The sequence below is a fragment of the Eptesicus fuscus genome, chromosome 6 (genome assembly GCF_027574615.1).
Source record: "Eptesicus fuscus isolate TK198812 chromosome 6, DD_ASM_mEF_20220401, whole genome shotgun sequence".
NCBI lineage: Eukaryota > Metazoa > Chordata > Mammalia > Chiroptera > Vespertilionidae > Eptesicus > Eptesicus fuscus.
In genome coordinates this window covers 29,608,905-29,615,469 of record NC_072478.1, presented here as the reverse complement: position 1 = coordinate 29,615,469, position 6,565 = coordinate 29,608,905, and the positions used below count along the sequence as shown (strand labels likewise).

Here is a 6,565-nt window from a genome sequence, read left to right as displayed (position 1 = left end):
ATGAAACCAGTTCTGAGTATAGTGTTGGTCTTTCTGAGAGGCTTTGCTGAGACGAGCAGCAGTTCAAATGCCCGAATCCCCAGGAAGGGACAGCCTAGGAGGTGGTGTCAAAAGAGGATTTGGGTAGCCAGGGGAAGAATGGATGGTCAGAAACAAAGGAACAGAACTGAAGTGAGTGTAGGAGCTGGATTTGGTTGTGTTCGTGGTGGGTAGGCAAAAAACCCCTCCGCTACTGAATGACACGAAAGGGAGAGATCACAAAGTGCAGAACAGCAGGTGACCTCGCCAATTATGCACACACAGAATAAAGCATTGAATGGCTTGTTTTCCAGGAGAAACAAGGTACTTGTTATATCAGGATGGTAAGTTGTTTGTTTTTTTAATTTATTTTTATTGATTTCAGAGAGGAAGGGAGAGGGAGAGATAGAAACATCAGTGATGAGAGAGAATCATTGATTGGCTGCCTCCTGCACACCCTCCACTGAGGATGAGCCCGCAACCCCTGCATGTGTCCTGGTGGGAGATCAAACTGTGAATTCCTGGTTCATAGGTCGAAGCTCAGCCACTGAGCCACGCCGGTCAGGCAGAATGATAAGTCTTGAGTGCATCTAAGCACTGAGCGAGCGGAGAGAGGCTGAGTGCAGATAGGACAACTGGATGGCTGTGGACTGAAGGTGTCTTCCCACATTCATAGGTTGGCACCCAGTGCTCCAGCGGGATAGCGTTACGAGGTGGGGCCTTTGGGAGGTGATGAGGGTCAGATGAGGTCCAAGGGTGGGACCTCCACAGCAGGATTGGTATCCTTGTCAGGAGGGGAAGAGGCCAGGGCTCGCGCTCCACCATGTGAGGCGGCAGCGGGAAGGCAGCAGGAGGAGGACCCTCCCCAGGAACAGCCCTGCTGTCACCTCGATCTCAGGCTTGCAGCCTCTCCCACTGTGAGGAACGTCTGTGGATTGAGCTGCTCAGGCCACCCTAGCAGACTCAGATAGTAGCCAACAAAGCAATGATGAAAGTCCACATTCTTGAACAAGTTTAATGGCATTTCCAGGTTTTGAAGACAATGGCAGACTCTTAACTGACCGGCCCAGCATTTTCTCCTCAAATAACAGAACCACCAGAAGATAGACCAAGTGTGCTCAACACCCTGTTCCCACTTCCCCTGTGGGATCTTGGCCTCCTGCCCACTCCTGCCCCTCTACAGGTCTTGTGGGGGATACAGGCAGGAGGGCTGGTCAGAGGCAAAGGGGGGATTTAGGGAATCCAGCATGTGGTCCTCCCACCTGCAGATGGGAAACCCGCCTCCCAAGGTGGGAACCGCAAAGCCCAGGAGAACAGCCAGACTTGCCCCCAATAGCACTTGACGGTGTGAAAAACATCTTGGATTAGAAATTCATAAACTAATGGCAGAAATGGGCAAGAAAGCCGAAACCGGTTTGGCTCAGTGGATAGAGCGTCGGCCTGTGGACTGAAAGGTCCCAGGTTCGATTCCGGTCAAGGGCATGTACATTGGTTGCAGGCACATCCCCAGTAGGAGGTGTGCAAGAGGCAACTGATCGATGTTTCTCTATCATCGATGTTTCTAACTCTCTATCCCTCTCTCTTCCTCTCTGTGAAAAATCAATAAAATATATTTAAAAAAAAAAAAAAAGAAATGGGGCAAGAAAAAACGGAAAACAGTGGCTTGAACTCAGAAAGGAAATCTGAGAAATTATTTAGAAACAAAGAATAAAACGCAAGGTGCCAAGACTCTGAGGAAGGTCTGAGGAAGGGCTTTGGAGGAAGAACGAGCCTGAAGGGAGGTCCACGAAGGGTGAGCATCAGGAAGGTGGCGGTGATGGCAAACAAGGCAGGATAGGTCATGCTAGTCTTCGAAGGAAATCAGAAACATTCCATGTACCAGTAGGCAGAGAAAAGGCCTGCATCTCCGAGGTGAAGGCACACCTGGGGACATTAGAAAACCATCATGTACATGACATAGCCTAGTAAAATGATTCTGTTTTAAAGATGATAATCCTCGGGACCTACAGGTAAGAAGACAAAACAATTTACCAAGTCAAGAGAATTTGTCATCAGACTTTTCAAAACACACATGAAGCAAGGTGACTGGACTTTGAAGACATTCCTGAGGAGAGCCGAGGTGTCAGCATTGTTCCCTTCAAAGTGAGGTGTCCTTTGGTCTGGCTGCTTTTAAGAATTTGTTCTTTATGTTTGTTATTTGATGATGGTGTGTGGTTTTCTTTGTATATATCCTGCTGTACATTGCTCGGCTTCTTAGATCTTTCAGTTAATATCTTTCATCAGTTTTGGAAACTTTCCTGCTTTTTATGTCTTCCAGGTTTTTTGTTTGTTTGTTTTTTGGCCCATTTTCTCTTTCCCCCCAGTACTTCAGATACCTATATGTAGGACTATTTTACATGATCCCACAGGTTTCTGATATTCTGTTCTGTTTTTTTTATTTTTTGGATTATTTTACTATCTTTGGCTATACAGAGAGTCACTAAGTTAACAATGGGTGGATTTATGATTTTTCAGCTTTATGATGGTGCAAAAGTGATACTCATGCAGTACTTTGAATTTTTATCTTTTTCTGGGCTAGCGATATGTGGTATGGTCCTCTCCAAGTGCAGGTTATATGTGTTCTGAGCATGTTTTTGGTGAGCCAGGTTAAGATGTGATGTTTGGAATGCATTTTGACTTAAAATATTTTCAACTTATGATGGGTTTATTGGGCTACAGTCCCATCATAATAAGTCAAAGAGCATCTGTTATTTCTCTTTTGTGTGTTTTATCTGCTCTTCATCTATCCATTAAATTCTTTTTAGATATTTTTAGTATTAGTTTCCATTTCTCCCTTTGTAGTTTCTACTTCTTGGTTGAAATCCATCTTTTCACCTTTCTGCCCCGTTTTCCTCTAACAGATTTATAGCAGTAACTTTATTGTCCTTGCCATCTCATTATAACAGTCAGGTCTTCTGTGTGTCCATTTCTGTTGGCAATTTCCCCCTCTTGTTTATGGGTAATGTTTCCTTTGTGTGTGTGGTGAGGCCACTTAGTGGCTGTCAAGACACACACAGTATTACTAACTTTGGTCACCACACTGTGCATTAGATCCCCATGACTTCCTCTTGTAACTGGAAGTGTGCCCTTTGACCAACATCTCCCTAGTCCCTCACCCTCAGGGACCACCATTCTACTCTCTGGTTTTATGATTTCAACTTTGGGTTTTTTAATTTATTTTTTAAATATTTATTTTTATTTTAGAGACAGAGGAAGGTTGAGGGATAGAGAGAGAGAAACATCAATCTGCTGCCTTTTGTACGCCCCCTACCAGGAATTGAGCCCACAACCCTGGCATGTGTCCTTTACCGGAATCGAACCAGCAACCTCCTGGTGTACAGGACACCCAACCAACTGATCCACTCCAGCCAGGGCTCAATTTTGTATTTTTTGAGGACCTTACACAGTTTTCCATAGTGGTTGTCTATATATGATTTCTGTAGTGAATGTGTCCTTTTTCTAGTGTTTATTTTATTGTAATTATTATTTTTAATCCTCACCCGAAGATATTTTTTTGTGTGTGTGTTTTTTTTAATTTTAGAGAGAGAGAGGAAGGGGGAGAGAGAAACATCAAACTCGCCTCTCCCTCCCCCTCTCCCTCCTCCTTCCTTCCCTCTCCCTTTTTCTTTCTAAATATATCTTTGGGTGAAGATTTTAAAAAATTCACTCTGGCCAGTTTGCACAGTGGTTAGAGCATCGGCCTGCAGATCCAAAGGTCGAGGGTTTGATTCCTGGGCAAGAGCACATACCTTAGTTGCAGGTTTGATTCCCAGTCCCAGTCAGGGCACATGTGGGAGGCAACCAGTCGATGTAGCTCACATCAATGTTTCTCGCTCTCTCTCTCTTCCTCCCCCATCCCTCCCTTTCACTCTCTCTAAAAATCAATGGGGGGGAAAATCTTTTGGTGAGGATTAAAAAAGAAATTAAGCATTTTAATTTACTTATTGGTTATAAAACCCAGCAAAAAAAACACAATACTGTCCTTTCCTCCCTGACCTCAGAAAAACCACCACCAATTTCTTTCTAGGGCACTGACGGCCTTAGCCCTCCCTTGTCAGCATCCAGATATCCCTGTTCGATCTATGTAAGTTAATGTTACAGTTCCAGTTGCAGGAAATGCCCCACCATTTTTTTCACTACATTACACTTGGCAAAGCAACTACCAGCACTACACAAGGTAGGAAATGAGTCAGGAAGAACATAATGGCTCAACTGGAAAGCTAACTAACTATATATCCTGGGTCTGCCAATTGAGTGAGTATATTAAGGAAATGTAAAATTCAAGGAGGAATTCTTTTTTCATCTCTAAGTTACCAGCATGTTTATACTGGAAATAAATAATAGAGGAAGGTGAAAATAGCCACATAAATGAAAACTCCCTAGAACTAAAAGCAACTAAACAAAAGGCAAGCTATAGTGGGCCAAATCACTTACTCCATTTGTTTTTTGTGTGGCTGTAAGCAATCTCCAAACTGAGAAGTTCATAAATTAGGGAACAGTTTCAATGTACTAAGGAGCAATTTGCATAAGAATAGTATTTTAAAAATATTTTCTAAGAGTTGTGTGTGCTTTGTTGTTAGAATTTGGTGCCAACAATCAAGAAATAACCAAACAAATAAGCCACAAATATTTTCTTTTTACTATACCCACGTCCAGAAATTACAAAATTTCTTTAGCACAGTTTTCTCTGCCAGTTCTCATGTGAATCAGTAAAACAGGGTAAAATATAATTGTAATATTACACACACAAGATAATTCATTTTCTTTAAATAACATAATCTGTTCCCAAGTATTTCTGTCCAAAATGTGTAGGTGCAAGAGGATGAACTTCAGCAGTTAAAATTGTGATCTCTGGGAACTCTTGAATGATTGATTTGGTGCCATGAGGAGTAGAGAACAGACCAAGTAGGATGATAATACTGGGTAGAACTCCGTGTTCAATAAGAACCTTTACAGCTTCAGTTGCAGTATTTCTAGTGCCTCTTCTCATTATGCTAGACCCCACAATTTCCCTTCTCAAATCTAACTCCTTCCTACTTGTACCCTGTTGGAGTGGTCACCCCGTGTTCTTATATGGCAGCTGATTCAGTCCCCCTTCCACCACAAGGCTGATCAAAAGATCCCAGAAAACATGAAGTCCCTTCTGCCGGCTGCTTGTCCTAGATCTGCAGCTCCAAGATCTGCTCATTCATGGGAGCAGCTTAAGCTGAACGATAGGTTGGCCGTCCCTTAGGAGGGAGTTGCTGGCTGTTGAGTCATAGTTGCCACTGCCACTGCTGCTCTGAGGGTTGAGGCTGGCGCAGCCCCAGGCCTGAGAGCCCCCCTCCACTGGTAAGCTAGAATGGGTGTGACTGGTGAGGAGAGTCAGCTTGGTCTTGGGGGTGCTAGCTTCCCCGCACCCCCCCCCCCCCCCCCCCCGCATGATCCAGGTCGCCAGGTCATGTAGAGGTAGAATTTACTTGTTGGTTGTGACAAGGCATGGAGTCCAGAACTGTAATTCCGTGGCCATATACCGGACCCCAGGCTGTCCCTGTAACTATCAATTGGGTTGAAGTCTTGATTGATTTTGGAACATTCTTTGCTGTCATATCTCGTACAGCCTGTGTGGTGTTCTCCCACCCCCATCTGGGACTCCACTGACAGGTGCTAGGCCCTTGTGTGCCACATCTATGCTTTGCTCTGTTTTTCATTCTTACTTTTTGTTGTTTCACCTTGGATATTTTTCTTTTTTATTAATCCTCACCTGAGGATGTTTTTCCATTGATTTTTAGAGAGAGTGGAAGGGAGGGCGAGAGAAACATCGATATGAGAGAGACACATCGATTGGTTGTCTTCTGCATGTGCCCCAACCACAGCCGGGGATTGAGCCTGCAACCAAGGTAGGTGCCCTTGACCAAAATCAAACCTGGGACCCTTCAGTCCCCGGGCAGACGCTCTATCCACTGTGCGCACTCCAGTCAGGGCTAACCCTGTCTTCTGTCGCTCCCAGCCACTGGGTTCTTCATCACAGATACTGCGTTTTTCAGTTCTAAAATGTCAAACAGATCTTCTAACTGTTCACATTCTCCATTATTGCATCTATTTTGTTCACGTCCTCCAGTCTTGAATGTATACGTTCTCTGATAACTCCAATTTCTTAAATACGTGAGTCTGTTTCTGTTTCCTATTTTTTCTCTTGCTTTGTAGTTCTCATCATGCTCTGTAATTTTTTTTATTTTTTAATATATTTTTTATTGATTTCAGAGAGGAAGGGAGAGGGAAAGGGAGAGAGAGATAGAAACATCAATGATGAGAGAGAATCATTGATCGGTTGCCTCCTGCACGCCCCCGACTGGGGAGTGAGCCTGAAACCCAGGCATGTGCCCTTGACCGGAATCGAACCCAGTACCCTTCAACTTGCAGGCTGATGCTCTATCCACTGAGCCAAACCAGCTAGGGCCATGCTCTGTAATTTTTATTTGGATGCTGAACATTGTTGTAACAGCTAGGAGACAGGCGGAGGCTGCCA

General features: G+C 44.2%; 1 pseudogene; it reads right to left on the bottom strand.

The window, feature by feature from the left end:
* Positions 1–4,651: 4,651 nt before the first annotated feature.
* Positions 4,652–5,479, bottom strand: LOC114234827 (uracil phosphoribosyltransferase homolog; annotated as a pseudogene).
* Between the last annotated feature and the right edge of the window lie 1,086 nt (positions 5,480–6,565).